Genomic DNA, 19,002 nt, shown 5'->3' on the forward strand with positions numbered 1-19,002 from the left:
ATGTGTGTAACTCGGAGAGCGAAACTTACGGGTAGCACTCGCGTACCATATTACATAGTATACGATATACATGGCAGAAATTTATTAAGATCATTAGTAAAACATAAGAAATATGATTACACATTCAGCCTTAGTAGTCTCTTATCGGCTCGAAAATCACAACATTATTAATTCAGTCGTTTGTGACTATAATATTATCATTACATGTTCCGAGGATTATTCTCGACGAATCCCACGTCATACGCGGAGCAGATCACTCGTACGAGTGAAAAGTGTAATAAAACTAGATCAAAGTAGTTTCCGAAATAACCGTTGACTCTTTACACGGCAAACAAACGGTAAAGTTTACCAGGACTCGGTACCCTGAGCTGAATAATAATAAATGTCCAAGAAATTTACAACCGTGTACCATGAGTCGATAATAAAACTCACTTTTAGAAACCAATGATGTAATTTGAATTTTAATATCGCAACCGCGGTACGGTATACATATTCGGTAAATTAAATTTTAATTAATCATCAACCATTATTTGAATATCTATTTACATACATTTATTCTGACATTTTACACGTATCAACATTTATATATTTTATGTACTTAATGTTAATTACGGTATTGAATAAACAGTGTATTTATACATGTTTGATATTTAAATATGTATACATTTAATTTCGAAACCTTTTTGCTGTGAAATAAGTTTTTTAATAATGAAACTCACAAAATGTTTGAGCTCGAAATGAAATGCCATTCATTGACGTACTTTAAATGATATTGTACCAACACATTTATATATACACACACACACACATATATATATATATATATATTTGATTACCATTCCTTTTTAGTTCTCTTATAAATCAGTTTCTTAACACCGCAACGAAAGAAGTTAATTTTCCACCCTCAAGAAGGATTTTTATACGTTACATTTCAAGTATCTTTTATTTCTATTGTATTTAGTTTTCATAAACTACAATCGCCTTTCGTTTATATCCTTTTGGTCGAGAAACAAAAGAGTTTAAAGTATAAAGGTTTATTGTTGGAAATACTTTTGATATTTTATTGTGATATTTCAAAATAATAATTTTTCTATATTTTTACGCCGGATCACATTTAAGACCATTTTCGTGCTATGGGCTCAAAGTAAACGCACGCACACAATTATATGTACCTTATAATGTATATATTATATGGACACTTATATTAACTGTATTTAAATTCGTTTTGCCTAAAAATATATAGCAACCATGTAATTCGTATTCGGTCGACATTATTTAAATGTTTTATCTTCGATATCTATGTTATTATAACTGGTTATAATTTCAACATAATCAAATTTAAAATAATTAAAATTTAATTCACTTATGCGTCTAACAAGTTTTGAATGATTGCTTTACTAAAATTTTGAGTAAAATTATTTATTACACTAATCAAAGATATAAGTGAAAAAATCAGTACAAATAAGTTTTTTTTTTTTTTTTGTACCCACTAATGTCTTATTTGATTATTAAAAGTATACATTGTTCATCCTCAATTTTCTTAATTAAGTAAAATCTGTTTTGTGCGGAATTATATGGGATCAATAAAAATTTCCGTTTTATGCAGGTATCCATAAGTGAATAAAAGGGAAAATTCCATATTATAGAGTTAAAATTTTTCCGCTCATTAATAATAATTAAAAATTTAAAATTAATAAATATTCTAAGTTACAATAAATTTTAATTTTCTCTAAATAATTATTTAATGCGTATTAATCAAATATTTCAAAATAATGATACATTACAATTTGAAGAACATATTCAGAAGCTAATAATAAAATAAAGTAGGCAGTTTAAAATACAACTACGGATTTAAAAAATGCGTGTACAACTTTATGTTTAATTTATTCTTTAACAAGCTTTTTCAGCTTGTATTTTTGCCCATGACATCATTTCGAATACGTAACTCAAAATTGCATTTATTCATTGAAAATTGTTCCAGATTCGTGATGTAAATAATTCAATTATTTGAAATGAACTTACCTATTAAGCACACTTCTTTAATTTTAATTTTGTTTTTAATTGTGTTATAAATTCGTATTTTCCCACATTTAAAAGTATTTATTAAGACTTTACCATTATTTACTTTTTCACTTTTATCCATTAATTTTATTTTTTTTTTCGTTTAAAACTTAAACATATCTTTGCAAACACTTTGAGAACAACTAATACGAGACGAAACAACAGGAAAACTAAGTCTGCGATGACAGTTACGATCACTGTTGATATAGATTCAATATGAGATGATTAACCCATCGATACATATTAACCGTTGACTTATTGTTTTATGGCAAATAAAATACGGGTACCAAAAATATTTTTGCTCGTTTTAAAAAATATTTTTTTTTTCCCGTTTGATTAAGGTGTTTATGATTTACGGAACCAAAAAATACCATTGCGTACTACGTAAGACAGGTTTCGTTTCATCAAGAATCCGGATAGGACAGTTTTTACTCTACATAATCAATGTTTTGTAATAAAATTTAACTATCAAAAACTAAAATTGATTGCTAAATACTGATATTCTAATGTAACAGACGTTTGTATCATACGACCTATACCTACGAGTATATTGTGTAATGTAATATCATATCATATCACTTTATGCAAATAAAATATTCATCATTCACCTGACAAATCAATAATAATTACGCACTTGCACAATACACATCTACTTCAACACGAATAGATACATTAATTTGGTGGAAATGTGTACAAAATAATAATTTTCCAATATTTGTTTTTACCCTAATTATATTCGACGGGCTATATTGCCTTAATTGAATATGGATAATTATGCAGTAGGTTATGTAATAATATACGAGCATATGTTACGGGTAGAGTATACAATTTGGGCATTTCATAATTTTATATGATGCTCATGCATATGTAATGACATACATTTACATTAAAGAGCATTGAAATAATTACTTTCATTTACACTATGGATAAGATTAATATTAGATTCATTTTTATTTTAATACATAATTTTTACAATTCCGTGATGTCATTTAGAGTGAAATTTATTGTTGTTAATCTTCCTAAACTGGTCGTTCAAATGTGGCGTTCCGTAGATATGATTCTCTGTGTTATAATCATTTACATTTTTCTCATATTAATGCCATAATGAATAAGACATTTTACTCATACGGGTTTATTTTCGTAAAATTAACTGTTTAGTTACATCGTATATTGTATATAGTTCACAGTGCAGTTCAAGTGCGTATACCAACTAATAAATTCAGTGCCTAGGAAATGTTTAATACAGCTTTTCATTGTTTGTTAATAAAATAAAAGTTTCAAATACTTCAATTTTTTTTACAAAAGTAAAATATAATGAATTAATTTCGCAAATAATTAAATCGAAGAATAATTTTTTTTAAAAAAAAAGGAACCGAATTATTACAAACTTTAAAAAAATAAAAACGATATTTTAAAAGTTTCATAATAACCAGTATTCGAAGATAATAAAATCAAATATTATGTACATAATGAAGAATTATTTTATATTATACATAAGAACACGAGGTAAATACAATGTACAAAAATATAACTAGAGATACGATAATATTCTTCCAACGAAAGTACCTATAAAAAACTTTTAATATACTTTAATTATGATGTTTTATTTTACTATTTACTAATTAATTACTTTAAGTTTTTTTTAGGAATAAAATCTATGAGTGGCAATAGAATTGAATCGTATGAAAATTTAAAAGTCTGGGCTATAAAAATGAAGCAAGCGTCTGAGAATCGTTTTCGCCTTGGTGAAGTTGGTCAGTCGGTAACTTTTAAAATTCCAGACGACGGTGGGGCCCGCAGTAAAATCAGAAACATTATTGGAGTTATTGCTTCAGGTAGGCATCTATAAATATTTTACCTCTGATTAATATCTTCTCCTTAAGCATTTTAAACATATAATTGGTTTGTATATTTGTAAGTGTAAGCACAGTATAAAAATGAACATTTAAATTATTATGAAATAAATTACATTGACATTGGCTTACATAGCACACTATACTCGTTTTTAATACTGATTTACTTTAGTTTAAATTTCACATAATGTCCAGTGCTAAAAACACTATAAATTTAAAAAAAATGTTAACGCAGATCACGTCACTATTCGAACACTATAAATTTCAACTTTTTAGAGAGGAGAAAACTTACAAAGAAATATTTTGTTAACAAACACTATATGAATAAGTAGGTCTTGACGTAAATCATGTACATTTTAACGGTCATACTTTTTTTTTTTTTTTCAGCTAACAGTCTAGACAGAAACAAAATTTAATGAACTCAATTCGTAATTGGTCGTTATTATAAACATGAAAACTTCAATATAAGAAAATATACAGTAGAAACCGTTCATAATGACATCGGTTGAAGTGATATGTCGGATGTAATGACCTTAGATCGAAGGCCTCGTCAAAATTCCTATATTGTACGTACCAATTTGTAGTATTGATTATTACAACGTCTATATAACGACTAAAAGGATGTGATGACGGTTATTTTTGATTATATTTTGAAAAATACTTTATCTATAATGATATATATATATAATGATTTTAATAAATTTATTGTGCTTGCTATTATAACCGATAATTTTAAAAAAATTATATGGCTCTGAATAATGTAAGTTTAAAAAAAAATGTTGAAAAATTAGAAAAAAAATCGTTTATGATTTTTATCCAAATGAAAATAACATATTTCTTAATATAACGTTGCAAATTAAAGTCTAAAATAATGATTAAATAGTTAAAAATGGTTTTTTCTCTAACTTTTTTTTTTTTACGTGTATTGAAGTTATGATTGACCAGAAAAAATATGTATAATACATTGATAGTAATGAAATAATATGTTCGTTTAAATGTATAATCAAATTTTTAAATTATTTTTCGTAATTTCGGTTATAATGACAATCGGTCATTATGTCCAATTTTTACTGGTCTCTTGAACGTCACAATAAACGGTTTCTACTGTACACATATTTTTATTTAGTAATCCACCATGATGTCGAACAAATTTATATTTATGTTATGATAGTTATTAAATAAATATAAATGTTCGGATTTAATTTGTAAACTATTCTCCGTAGAAACGCTATCGGGATTTGTATAGTAGTGCAGTGACTTTTTATCGGAAGAAAAAAAATCGGTCCACGATTTTAAAACATTATTCGGTTTATTGGGGAAAAAAAAAAAATTCAATCTTACGGACGGTACACAAAGAAAAAGCCGCGGGTTCATGTCACCGAAGTACCGGATCAAAATAGGACTGCATTAATATTGTTCGTACGTAGCTTCTTGTGGCCGGGCGGCGTTACGTCTACTTATGTGCTTGTGCGTTTGTACAGGAAATACAACACAATAATATTACCTGCATCGACGTCGCACAGTTTTCACGACAACCACTAGAGAAGTTTTTACCGCGAAATTGCGTTTTCCTTTTATTTTTTATTTATTTTTTTCTCTCTCCGGTTTTCAGCGAAACTCCTGTCTTTTCGCGAGGAACATATACTAACGGAGTTCGTCCTATAAAAATCCTTAAAACCGCAGCGCATATTATTGAGGTGGTGGCGTGCGATTCGAAAGCATTAACAGTATCGGGTTGAAATAACATTTTATTTTTGTCGGCCGATGAAACGAATGAATGACATTGTGCACGTTTTTGGCTGCGGAACAATATACAAATTCGTATTACATGTACGAACCACGAAATTAGGTTTTAGCGGACGGCAATACATCCATGGCTGTACCTGTTCTACCGCTTCCCACCTCCTTTCGTACATATGTGTTTGTTTTATATATTTTATTCAACTGCAGTCGAATATATTGACACAGGTCGTTATTTTCTCTCCGACGAACGTACTAATACGCATAAATATATATATGTGTGTATTTGATTTAATCTTGATCGGATGTACAGCATTTTTAGGAAATCATACGGGCGATTAGAGATCGAATAAATAAAAACAAACACTTGTACGTAAAAAAAAAAAAAAAAATGTAAAAAGCTAGATATTGAAATATTAGATTGTACCAAAAGTTCAAGATCGAGTTGTATTTTAAAAACAACCATGAATACATAAAAGTTAATGCAGTAATAAAATAAAACAAAAATCAATTAATTGTTAATAAATCGTCATAAATGAATAAAATAACAACAATTGTCAATGAGAGGAAACTTTTCGATAGTGGCTAATAATGGATGGATAATGGATGGAATCGATAATGGATGGAATAGTTTCACTGCGAGAGTTCCCGAAGTTCGATAAATTACGATAGATAATTATTATTGAAGAATTCAACGATTGATTTTAATGTAACGAATAAATCTACAATTTTATAGAGTACAACTCCAATGATTAGGCTCGAATCAAATCGATATGGGCAATTATCATTACCAGTGAGTTTCTTTACACTCTTCGGGTGAACAGTCGAACAAAGCGGTACGTTTTACTTGCTTGAACTGCCATAGGCACGCAGATATTAACTGATAATTTAAGAACAGTAGTTCAGTTACATTGATTTGAATTACAATAAAAATAACAATTACGTATAATCATATGCAAATTAACATTACTCGTGTGATTCAGGTATTACCAAGAGTGACGAACAAATACAGTAGTGCAACTAAAATTGTAAGACTACCTACATATGAGTTTATGTCTATAAGTAGTATATGATTTTTTTACATTACAGACTCATTTCACGCATGAACCGCTCCCCTCTCCCACGGACAACTATAAGAAGCCTGGATGTCAGTGAGAGGTTATGATCCGGAAAATAGTGAAAAGTGACTGGATATGATGATCAGGTTGTGCAGCCTACCGAAATATTCGCACTAAAGACAACATGCGTCGAGTAAATAATGTGTTTTTCTTATATGAATTATTTAACTATAGTATTATACATGTTAAATTGGATAGGTTTTCGTATCCATTTCATTTATTACTACCATGACGTCATTACTGATGTGGGTATTACAGTAACAGCATCGAGTGAATATTACTATCACAACATATTTCCATACACTTCGTTGCGGATGGTTTCAAAACAAAATTACACAATGTACCGCACCGGAAAAGGAAAAAAAACCGATTGTACACAATTTATTGTAAAGGGCAGTGTACGGTTTGATCAAAAAATACTTTGGATTATAACACATTTGGACTACATTTGTGTGAATAAAGTTTGCCCATAAAATACATTGTCTGAAGAATTTTAAATTGTGAAAACGAGTTTTTAAAGAATTTCGAAAGTTTTTCAGATATACGCATCTTTGGTATCTGCGCAAAGAAGAAATAAAACCATGTATATACATTTTCTTATAAAAAGTTATACGAAACGATATTTTATTTATATCTTTTTGAAACAGACGAAAATTCAGGTTTTATCATCGGTAAAAAAAAATAAATATCACACGCATACATATTTATATACAATGTTTTATTATTATCTTTGCAGCTGAGTTTTTATTTCAGTGAAAATCAAATGGTCGAAAAACGTGTTTACAGTTTTTACACAACACTTTGGCATTTATTTCATTTCAAGTGAAATTATTTTATATCAACTATGTACAACTCTCAAGTATAAGTTGTACATACCATACACCTGTATAATATAGTGTATTACACTGTTAAACATGGCTTCATACAAATAAATATCTGAAAAAGTATTACGGAACAGTATTATTTTTGTTTTAATGCTATCCGGTAACAAGTCATGTTTTGCCACACAGTAGTTTTATAATTTTTCTAGTAAAAACATAAGAATTCATGATTGTTGATGATTGATGATGAATGATGATGTTTATTGAAACACAACTGTTTCCATACGTGTAATGTTTTGAGACACGGTGTTCGAAAAAATCAACCAATCGAGGCTGCATACTGAACATTCCATATTATTTTAAGATATATTTACTCTTAAAATAAAATATAACATGTTTTTATAAAAATAATTGATATGTTTATTTTATGGGTATCAATTGTTTTTTCTCGGACGTAATGAGACATTTGAAATATATCTTTTGTAAACCAATAGGCACATCGGAATGAACCCAGCGGGTGACGTTACATTCGGTGTTATTGTACAGATTATCTTAGGTCCATTTCTAAGGCCCCCCCCTAATTTGGAATTTTTAAATTATTTTTGAGCAGACCGTTTGTGCATCGTTTGTGCACTAATATCCATGAAGTCCGGTTGTTTGTACACAATTATTCCTGGAGATATTGCAAATTTAAACTCGGGGGCTGTAGAAATAGTACCTCCACATTTTACAATTTTGAATTTCTTATAAAATAAATCATTTATTTATTATATTATATATTTATTTATTATTATTTGTGCATTATTTGTGCACGAAATTCTGTCAATTATGATAAACCATTTCCGGAGATATTGTAAAATCAATTTTTGGGGCCCTAGAAATGGCAGTCCCCCAATTTGGAATAAAAGCAAGAAATCGAACTTTAGTTCGATAACATTTTATTTTTAATGAAATCAAAAAATAAGAAGGGAGAAAAACCAATTTGAATTTATAATATTTGTAAGGAATTATTTAATTAAATATTTATTATTTAACGAATTGTATTTTTATTTATTATACAAATAATAATACAAAATAATACAAAATAACACATTTATCAAAAACAAGCCTACATTTTAAAGCAGTTTTATCCAGTAAAGCCGATGGTAAATATATTACTTTCTTATCAGTTGAACAAGCTGTAGACAGAATGCTTATACAATTATTACAAAACAACGAAAGTGTAAGAATCGTAGAAAAATGTGGTTCGTGTGTTCATGAAAAGGTAGAAAAGAAACAATACATCACTGTTTGTGTGTTGGAAAATAACCCAATAAAATTAACGACAAATTGAAAAATTGTTAAAATTTTAAATTAAATGTCTCTATAACTCGACTCGTTGTAAATTATGTTCTAAATTCTTCAATTTAATACCTACATTCGGTCATTATATATTTTTTAATTTGATAAATTCGAATAACAGCATGGATGCACAATATACCGATACTAATTTACAACTAAATCATATTCTGAAACATCTCACAGTATAAAATACCGAATATTATTTCAGAGGATCGGTAACAACAACTAAAAACCAACAAGAAGCATCATCATATAGTACGTTAAGACATTACAATGCTCATGCATACTGAAATCCAATCAATATGTGGCAATTTTATGAAGATACTAAAGAAAAGGTATACGCAATAAATGGAAATAAAAAAGTATATGTCCAAATTGTAATGTTTTCTAAATAGTGTTTGAATATATATGTATTATAAGTTAGTTATAAATTATAATTTTTTGTACATAATGTATATTTTTAGTAGTGTAGTAATTATGTGAATTTTGGTTACTATAATTTTAATATATATATATATATATATATATATGGTTATTTTAAACTATTTTTAAATACTATATATTTATATTTTATATGATTTGTTCGCTATTATTTAATTTTATTATAATTATATTAATGATTATATACATATCGTAAATTTTTTTTGAACATTAACCAGTATGATACTACGATTTAGTATTTTATTTTTATTTTATATTATAATTTTTTAAATGTTTTTTTTTATATATATATATATATCTATTAATATATTTAATTTAGTTTTGTTCATTCTAGATGTATCAGTTTTATTTTTTACACAATTAATTTTTGGATTAAATATCGATGGTTTCTTAGATGATCACTGCCGTATATGGTGGTGATATTACTGAAATGTGGAAATTTCATTTGCTTAATGATTACACCATCCATAGATTACTTATAGCAAAGAATTAAAAATTTATAGAAAATATTATGTTTTGGATTCTTGAAATAATAATTGTTTATTTTATTATCAAGAGATAGTATACTTACATTCGTGCACAAACGATAAATAAATGATTTTTTTTATCAGAAATTCAAAATTATAAAATGGGAAGATACCGTTTTTACAGCCCCCAAATTGGAATTTACAATATATCCGGAAATAATTGCACAAACGACCGAACTTCGTTCACATTTGTGCACAAACGATCTGCTCAAAAATAATTTAAAAATTCCAAATTAGGGGTGCCGTAGAAATAGACCCAATTATCTTATGTCCATTGAACGATGCTCATGAACGTCGTGTAATATGCTTCAAAATATTTTACGTGAACTTGTATAACAATCGAAGTCGCACTTCAAGATTAAAATAAAAATAAAAAAACCAACAAAGATTTTCGCAAAAACAAACAATAATACAGAGAACTTTAAATATCGATTAAATGAAATCCTCTGAATTCGTACGTCTAAAATGGCGTAGAGTTTAAAGAAATAAGATCGGGCCACGTAATAACAACTAACTAAATCTAAATTAATGATTGTAAGAATATTTATACATGTACATTTTAATTTTAATCCGTGCTGATTTTTTCGTACGCTGAGGAAAACAACTAAGGAAATGTAATTGTGACTTGCCCATTCTGTTTTCGAGTTGAACAGTTTCTGCGTGAATCTCTTCTGAAGAAAAATATCAATTAAATTGTTTTTATGAGGTATCAGTCCAACAATATTACAAATCGACCGTTGCGTTTTAAACATAAACATCTAATAAAACTGCCGTAAGCAGCGACGCGAAGCACGCCGTATCACTGAACTAAGTGGTGGTGTCACCCATCCTAGAACGTGCTTTTTAAGGAGTGTTTCAACAAGGGATAGTCTCAAAGGAACTGACATAAAAATTATTTAGAAATAGCCAAAAATTCTTTTGCGGAATCCACAAGCTTAGTGTAATCATGTCTTATTTCAAACGGTTTGCACATCGCCCCGAAGCCCGAGCCGCGTTATTGTACGGGTCAGATGTTTCGATCGTCAGATCGGATCGACGCATGTTCTCGACCAAGGTACCCGATGATCGGTATATTAGCGCTCGTTAGAATTTTCACCACGAAAAAGCGCAGTTAATGCGTGAAACACACTCGTATACTTGTCCGGACTTTTCGACTGAGGAACCGTCACCTATAAGTATATGTATGCATGTACCTCAAAGGGGCGCAGTCGAATGCGTGGAAAACACTGTGGCATTATGCGATATCCGAGCGCAGGAAATGAAACGCTTTTGGAACTGAATATTTGAATCACATCAAAGATCGCCCTCGAAATCGCGACGTGGCCCGGGACGGAAACGGATCGCGTCGAAAAGGTATAATGCCCGTTTTAATAATACATCACGTCTTCGCAATCTACCATGCGCGCGTGTCTCTTCGCCGTATATTTGTCGCCGTTTCGGTTATTTCCGAAGAGCGCAATATCGTTTCGATATCGTAATTCGAGCACTCCCACCCCTCAAATTACATTTGTCTTTGGGAAAATGGAGGGTGTTAATTTCGTGGTTGGCACTCGGTAAAAACATGTGCAACTTGACGACGATTCTCTACACATAACTTGCGCTTCTGTAACGCGATATTGTAATATGTCATATATTACTAAAATAAAACAGCAACGTACCACATAAAATCCTTATGATGTGTAATATGCCATATGTTATCAACAAAAACAATAATAATTATTATGTATACGAGAAAACTTATTTGTAGCGCTTCACAATTAAAGAGATAATAACTAATATATTGTTATGCACAAAGCGTATAATGTATAAATTCTTACAGAATAATATTGTACACGTGTGAACGTATTTTCTACTAATGTGTTAACTATATTCACGTTTAACTATAGACTAAGTAATAAAAAAAAAAAAAAAAAAACCTGAGGGACAAATTAACGAACGTCACACTTGCACGGGGTCAGCTACAGAAGGCCATCCACCAACATATATAAAGGCTTCGGATCGGCACTAAATCCAAACGCATTCAGTACGGAAACTCTACTCAAACCGGTCATAGTTGCAACTCCGTTGATTTTTCCAAGCGCTAAATAAATTACTAACAATACCGTAAAAAAGTACTCTTTACGAACATATTTGTTGAATCTGTCCCGGTTTTAAATTAAGATGAAAATTATTGGATTGTATTTATTGGAATATATTAATCATGTATACAGGGTATTTCTAAAATGGTCGAGGAAACTAGTACAGGCGCGTACTCTCTGGTGGAGTAGCCAAATGAAGAATCTTTTGAAATTATTTTTCTACCTTCAAAATCTGGGTTTCATCTAATTATCTTTAGAGCATTATTTTGAATCCAAAAATTAATACCTGTAAGAGATTTCTTGCGAATTTCTCACGTGAATCGATATGTGACATTGATTTTGGACTTGTCGCGCGTTTTTCACGCTCCAGTCGCCAAAAACGAAATATGCGGTGTTACATATCGATTTGTATAGAAATTCGACATGATAAACTTAGGTGACGTTTATTTGTTGTTATTTTACATATCTGATTGATTGACACGGTTTTTATTGTAAAATAAAATCATAAGTAAACGAAATTTGTTGACGACCTACCACGAGGGACGGGCGTTCGCGCGAAGGGACGTTGACTGGCTCGGTCTTCCTGGCGCCCTGCGCTGGTCACGCGACAACGTCGATCGAAAATAATAATCAATTTCAATGCGCCCTCGTAACGGCAAACGGTTTTCAACGACCAGGCGACGCGCGCGCGCCTTCTCCATTATTGATTTACGGCCGAGCGTAATTCAATAACAAACGAGATTACGGAGCAGCGACTCGCCTAAAAGGAATTTTAACTCCCGAGTAATTTTCACGTGCAACAAGGATACGAGGACGTTGTCACCTGCCGCTGCTACACCGTTCCCGCCTAGTCTCAAAATGTACTCGTTCTCCCTCTATGCGCATACACGTATATTCGTGAATTGAGTTTAAAATGTATATGTATATATACGTTTTGCGCGGGCGAGAAATGTTGAAATCTCGTCGTCGGTATAAAAAATAAACACGAAAAAACAAAAATCCTCTTATCGTATCCATTAGACCGGTGGTAGGAGGAGATACGTCGTGGTTTTTCTCGCGGGGCTGTTTGCCGTATGCGATTTCGATTTCCTGACAAAGTCTGACAGAAAAAAATCAAAAACATCAGTCGTTTATATGTTCTATGAAAATTAGAAAAGAAAAATGTTGAATGAACATGAAAAGTATTCCCTATCAAATAGTATACAACCCTAGTTGGTTATCGAAGTTTTCGACTAACTACTTCGTTCGAGTTACGACGTCCGCTCACTCGGTACATTATATTATTGTTTATTTGAAAAAAAAAAAAAAAAAAAAATCCTTCTACTTTTAATGTAACTCGACAAATCGTAGATAATCGGACTTGAGTTGAACAGAAGCGAGCACCACCGTTGGCTGAGGCTTCAACCAACCACGTGACCGTGGATTACGTATTGATGCTTGTTAATAGTCTCCAAAAACACCACTGCGACGATACATAAATTCATTTATAGCTGCATATCAATTATTAGAGACGATATTACGATCTACGGTCAAACCGAGAATACCGTAAACGATATAACACATTGCTAACTTGAAATCACAAACGAAAATTTCGGCACTAGTCCGCCTGTGGCTATGATATGTAATTTGTGAATCACGTAGCAGTAACGATCAACACGAAATAAAAAATATATAATTATAATTTTTCTTGTACAACTTTAATACATATTATTTCTATCACGTATATTATTTTTTTATTTTGAACTGTAATTTTCTTGAGGACGGCATATTTGAATTTGCCCCGGGGCGTCTACATAGCTTAACGCGGCACTAGTTACGGTGACGTCTATTAGCTGCGTTCCGAAACCGATGGCATGTCGATTTGCCGGAAGACCGTAGCGAACATGATATACGATTCGTGCACACGGCCGCAACTCTCGAGAGGACGATGTATGGTGTATATATATTTTATTTTATTTTTCCGCTCCGACACCGAGACGTGACGGGAAGTTAATAAAATATATATATATATATATATTGTACACTCGTATGTGTATGTCTCTACCAGCTCTAGCCGGTGGCACTCGTGGAGAGTTTTTTTTTTTTTTTTTTCGTCTCTTACCGCGCACAACCGCGTACTCGACTGTCGTGAGCTTCTCATGATTAAAAAGTTTGGAGAAGAAAAAGACCCCGTAGCCGTCATCGTAATTCAGATCAGGTAATCTGCACGCACGTACGTATAGAATATCGTAAATCGCGGGACGGAAATATTACCGCGCCGCGCGAACCGCAATCGGCGCTTCGTCCCTCTCGGTCGCCGAACGGCCGAATTGAATAGAGCCGTGTACCGGATGATCGAAAAAAAAAAGGACGCGCGGGTGCGGTTCGGTAGGGAGTGAAAAGGGACGGAACTTGTTTCACGTGTACATGCCCCGTACGTAGATACGAATACCTCCCGCAGGAGTCAAAAACGCGTTCGTACAATTTGATCGCTGGAAACGCGGTCTACATTATTGTAAAACGTCGTTCGCACGTTTTCCCTATGCACGTCCTGAAGCGAAACGTTAACGTCGCGCTAGAGCCGACGAAGCCGTCCGGCCGTCATGCTACGGTCTTAGCGAAAAACTAATGAACAATTTAAGCCGACGACCCCCCCCCACCCCCGGTTTTCTCGCCCGACGAGCGGTACATTTTCATTTCGGTGAAGTATACGCACCAACGAACAAAACGTCCGTAGGAAGACGTTCGTTTCGACCCATGGTGTTTTCAACCTTTGGTGGACGGTTAACGCGGAAATAATGAAGGTTTTATTTTCACGGTACAAATACATTGTTTTTTTTTCCTACATCCGTTACAGTCAATCAAAATCTTGCCGTTTTTCCGGACCATCTGGTTATAACCGTATATATGTACGTACAGTAGAAACCGCTTGTTAGGCATACTGATAATCGATACAATCACGTTATTTTGAACAAAATGTCTAGGGACCGTATATTAAAACATTTTCAAATCAATCGGACTGCTGAAACAACGCATCGGCTATTTGAAACAATCAGCTCCGAGGCGGTTAACGGATACTCCGGTTATTTTCCGAAAACCAATGCACCGTGATCACATTATCTTATGTCATTGCGATCGAAACCGGTCGAAATATTAGAAGAAATGTACAAAGATCGGATCGATGGGGGGGGGGGCTCACATCCAGGCGCTGTTCTAGGACTACATTTTCGTATGGGCAACAGTAGATTTATAATTAGGTTTTAACTGCGAATAATATTCCTTATTTCCTCCCCCTTCCCCACAACATTTTTTTAAAAAAATATTTATCCTTAAAACTTCCAAAAACACCTTAAATACTAGCAGTAGGTACATTATAGTGTATAGTTTAAAATCTTTTTATTAATTATAATAGGTAGGTAATAAATATTTAAAATATTAAAAAAAACGGAGTTATCCTTAGTTTTTAAAATGTTTAAAGATTTTACCAATTGTCTTGTCGGTTCCGGATTAAAAGCAATACTACTATTTACACTTGTGTTTCTATTGCTTGTAGAATAATTTGTATGTACCTACTGATGGAGATTTTGGTGCGTCTCCTTCAATTGTTTTTTCAGCCTTATGTTTATAAAAATTACTTAAAAATGTTTTCATTATATTAAATTAATAGAAACTAAATTCACAAATTCATTACGAGAAAAAAAACAATACAATAGTTATATATCTATACAATATGTTCGAGATACCGAGGTTTCAATGTATTAATTTTTTATTACGTTATACCGGATATTATGAAGATATTTACCGTACCGAACTTCTGGGGACTTTCGCTCCCTCCAATTATGAACCAAGATAGTGCTATCTTAGGTTATACACATATATCTAATCGTGTTATCAATACTAGAAAAGCTGCAGGCTCTGCACCATGATTAAAGATATAATACGAGTATATATAATCATGCTTTGCACCGACATTATCACATGTATAATATTTTAGTAACTTCGTCATCGATGTAATTATAAATTATCATTATAATTTATCAAATGATAAAACATCTTATTTTTGTATAAAAATTACATTTTTATAATGAAGAGCATCAGAAATTTTGGTAGGGGCAGCTGCCCATCCTGCCCATACGCTAGAACCGCTACTGCTCACACCACGATGCCGTGAAGGTTTCAACAAAATGAAACTGACGGGAAAAAAAGTAAAAACAGCGAGACACTCCCGTCGGGTATAGAGATCGTGATGGAGGTCTAAATATCTTCGGGAGAACGGTCTGACACCGCGCGGATGAAAAATGCTTACGAAACCACAATGATCGAGTAACACTAAACGCAAAACAACGGTAAACACACGTTTTACGTAGCGTGTAAATCTCTTCTTTCACGGTTGATGTTTTTTATACATTTTTTCTCCTATCAATCAAAACCGATTGCTTATCGGTAACAATCGGTCGATCGACGCGTTTCGCCTCGGTCCCAAAGCGTTCCTGAAAAACGATTTCTACTGCACGAATATGTATATGTGTATCCGTCGTCCGTACGCGATCGGGATGAACGTTCGACCGAAACTCTCGTCGTGCAAACCGGAAAACCGCGTACGCGTGTCGCAGAGTTCCCTCCAAGGGCCGTATCAACCAAATATTGCGCTCGGGGCGAAACTTCAACATGCGACCTTAAGTATTTTAATTTATAAGAAAAACTCACAAAAAACTGAATATTTTTTATAAACGCAATATAAATAATAGATTTTCCTTATAGTTATGTAAGCGTTTGTTAATTTTATTCAAATCAATGACTTATTAAAATATAAATATACATAATAAATATAAGTAGATTTGTAGATATAACGTAACAAGATTTATAAATTATATAAGTATAAGTAACGAATAAATTGAAATTTTTTCATTTTTGCACACTCCCAGGAATTGCGCCTGGGGCGCTTTCTAGCTCTTCTAGCACCCACTTTGCTACGGCCCTGTTTTATCCTCCACTTCCTGGTGACGGCATCGACGTCTTACCGTTATGTTTTACTGGCCGCGTGCACGTGCCGGCGCTTAGCGCGTGCGTGAGTCGATATTGTAGCCGGTCGCGGACTCTAACCGCACGTATACGTTTTCATTTCATCCCGGCGATGGCGGTAACACGCCGTCACGTCCGGTCGGTATATCAAACAGCACGTCGTAAGGCATAGACGCGCGTGCCACCGCAACACGTGTGGGCACGACGTACGCGAGGATACGACCGCGAAGCGGAGAAGTGGAGGAACGCATATCGAGAGAGAATCGGTCGGTGAGAGTTGGAGAGGGATGGTAATGGAAAACGGAAGGCCGGGGGTGGGCACCCGCGGAAGTAGAAGGAGTGGTACAAGGATCGAGTGGCAAGAAGAGAAAACGATTCACCGCACGCGCTCTTCGCCTTATCCGCAGTCGCCCCTAGTGCGCAATAATATTTCGTCGTATTGTTTCGATACGTCTTCGCCCGCCTCCGCTCACGGATACGGTTTTATTGCTCGCTTTTTACGACACTACGTCGTCGTCGTTCGCGCGACATTCCGCCGTCGACTCGATCAATCTTCCCTCGCTTCCGGCCACCACACGCACTGCGCGCACCTACCCGACGGGTCCGTGCAAAGGAATTCATCACATCCCGACGCCCCGAATTCGTTCGTGTTCTCGTGTTTCATTTTTTTTTCTCAGCTATTGCTACGAATCACGATTGACGTAATTAAACACGTTTATCTTTTCGTGCTGTTTCCTGCGTCCAGGACCATCACCGTTATCGACCCCACTATCCTGTGTCCGAAAATCGCTTCTTCGGCGTACAAACGCCCGTATCGTATTCTTCCTTCACCGTGTCCTTTAAGCGCGTAACGTTTTCCTATACTTGTATACGAGCAGCGCATCGGCGATGTTTGTTTCTAATGTTTAAAACTGTTCGGAAAAACACGGTTACAACCGATTGCGGCCACTAAGTAATATAAAGCTTATCCTCGTACCTTTGGGGTGGGGGTGGGGTGGAATGAACATTAGGATTTCTTATTCCGGCATAGCTCAACGTTTTCACGGTTCTACGTGTCAATCTTCGGTTCGGTAAAATATAAAACACCAGTGAATACGCGCGTGATAAGTTATTCGAGTCATATACATTTTGAGTCAAACGATTCCATAGGTACATTTAAATGTATTTGAAATGCATAATTTATTAATATTGTAATTTGTTCCAAAACTTACAGTTAAGAAACATAATAATTGTGATGAAAGTTTCAAGCTAAAAATGTAAATGTGTTTTGTTTGTTTTCCATTCTCAAAAATTGTTATTTCAAATACACGCACCTGCTTCAGACGTTGTGAATGACCTGTAATAACTTTGATATTGACTACTAATTTCGATCGTTTATAAATCGCGATTGATTTATGATAACTATTCTGAAGTTTACTTGACATTTTTAATACTTTATAACAATAAATTACCGTAACGTTTTCGTATACACGATACACAAACATATTATACCTTGTTAATAACCGCAGTTTGACATCATAACAGTACCAAATATAAATCAAAAAAAAAAAAAAAACCACTATTTTTTCTTTCTGCTTATTACGGTGACGTAACACTAATTATTGGACTGGTATCTGAAGAAACTACATTGCAGCGCGGTGCACGAACAGTTTTACTTCGGTACAACCTTATCTGTCAGCCGAGTGGTGCTGCGCTTCAGACGATCTAATTATTATTTTTGACGTGTCGTAAACTATTCGATATTTAAAACACGTATAACACTTACCCGTGAAGTGCATCGTTTTCCCTAAAAGCTTCATGCATTATTTCAACTACACAAGTCCGAAAAAGTATTTTGCATTACTTAATTACTACAAAACATTTGTCCGTGAATAAGATAAATATTCCGACGGAGTTTTATTTTTTTTTTTTTTTTATCACACTCGCACACAGTGTAATCTATAAAATATAATATATATCTAAAATGGCCAGCGAACGTGATAATTTATAAACTCGTTCGTTGTGCCGTCATCGTCATCGTT

This window comes from Sipha flava, unplaced genomic scaffold (assembly GCF_003268045.1).
Source record: "Sipha flava isolate LNK unplaced genomic scaffold, YSA_version1 83_pilon_pilon, whole genome shotgun sequence".
NCBI classification, from domain to species: domain Eukaryota; kingdom Metazoa; phylum Arthropoda; class Insecta; order Hemiptera; family Aphididae; genus Sipha; species Sipha flava.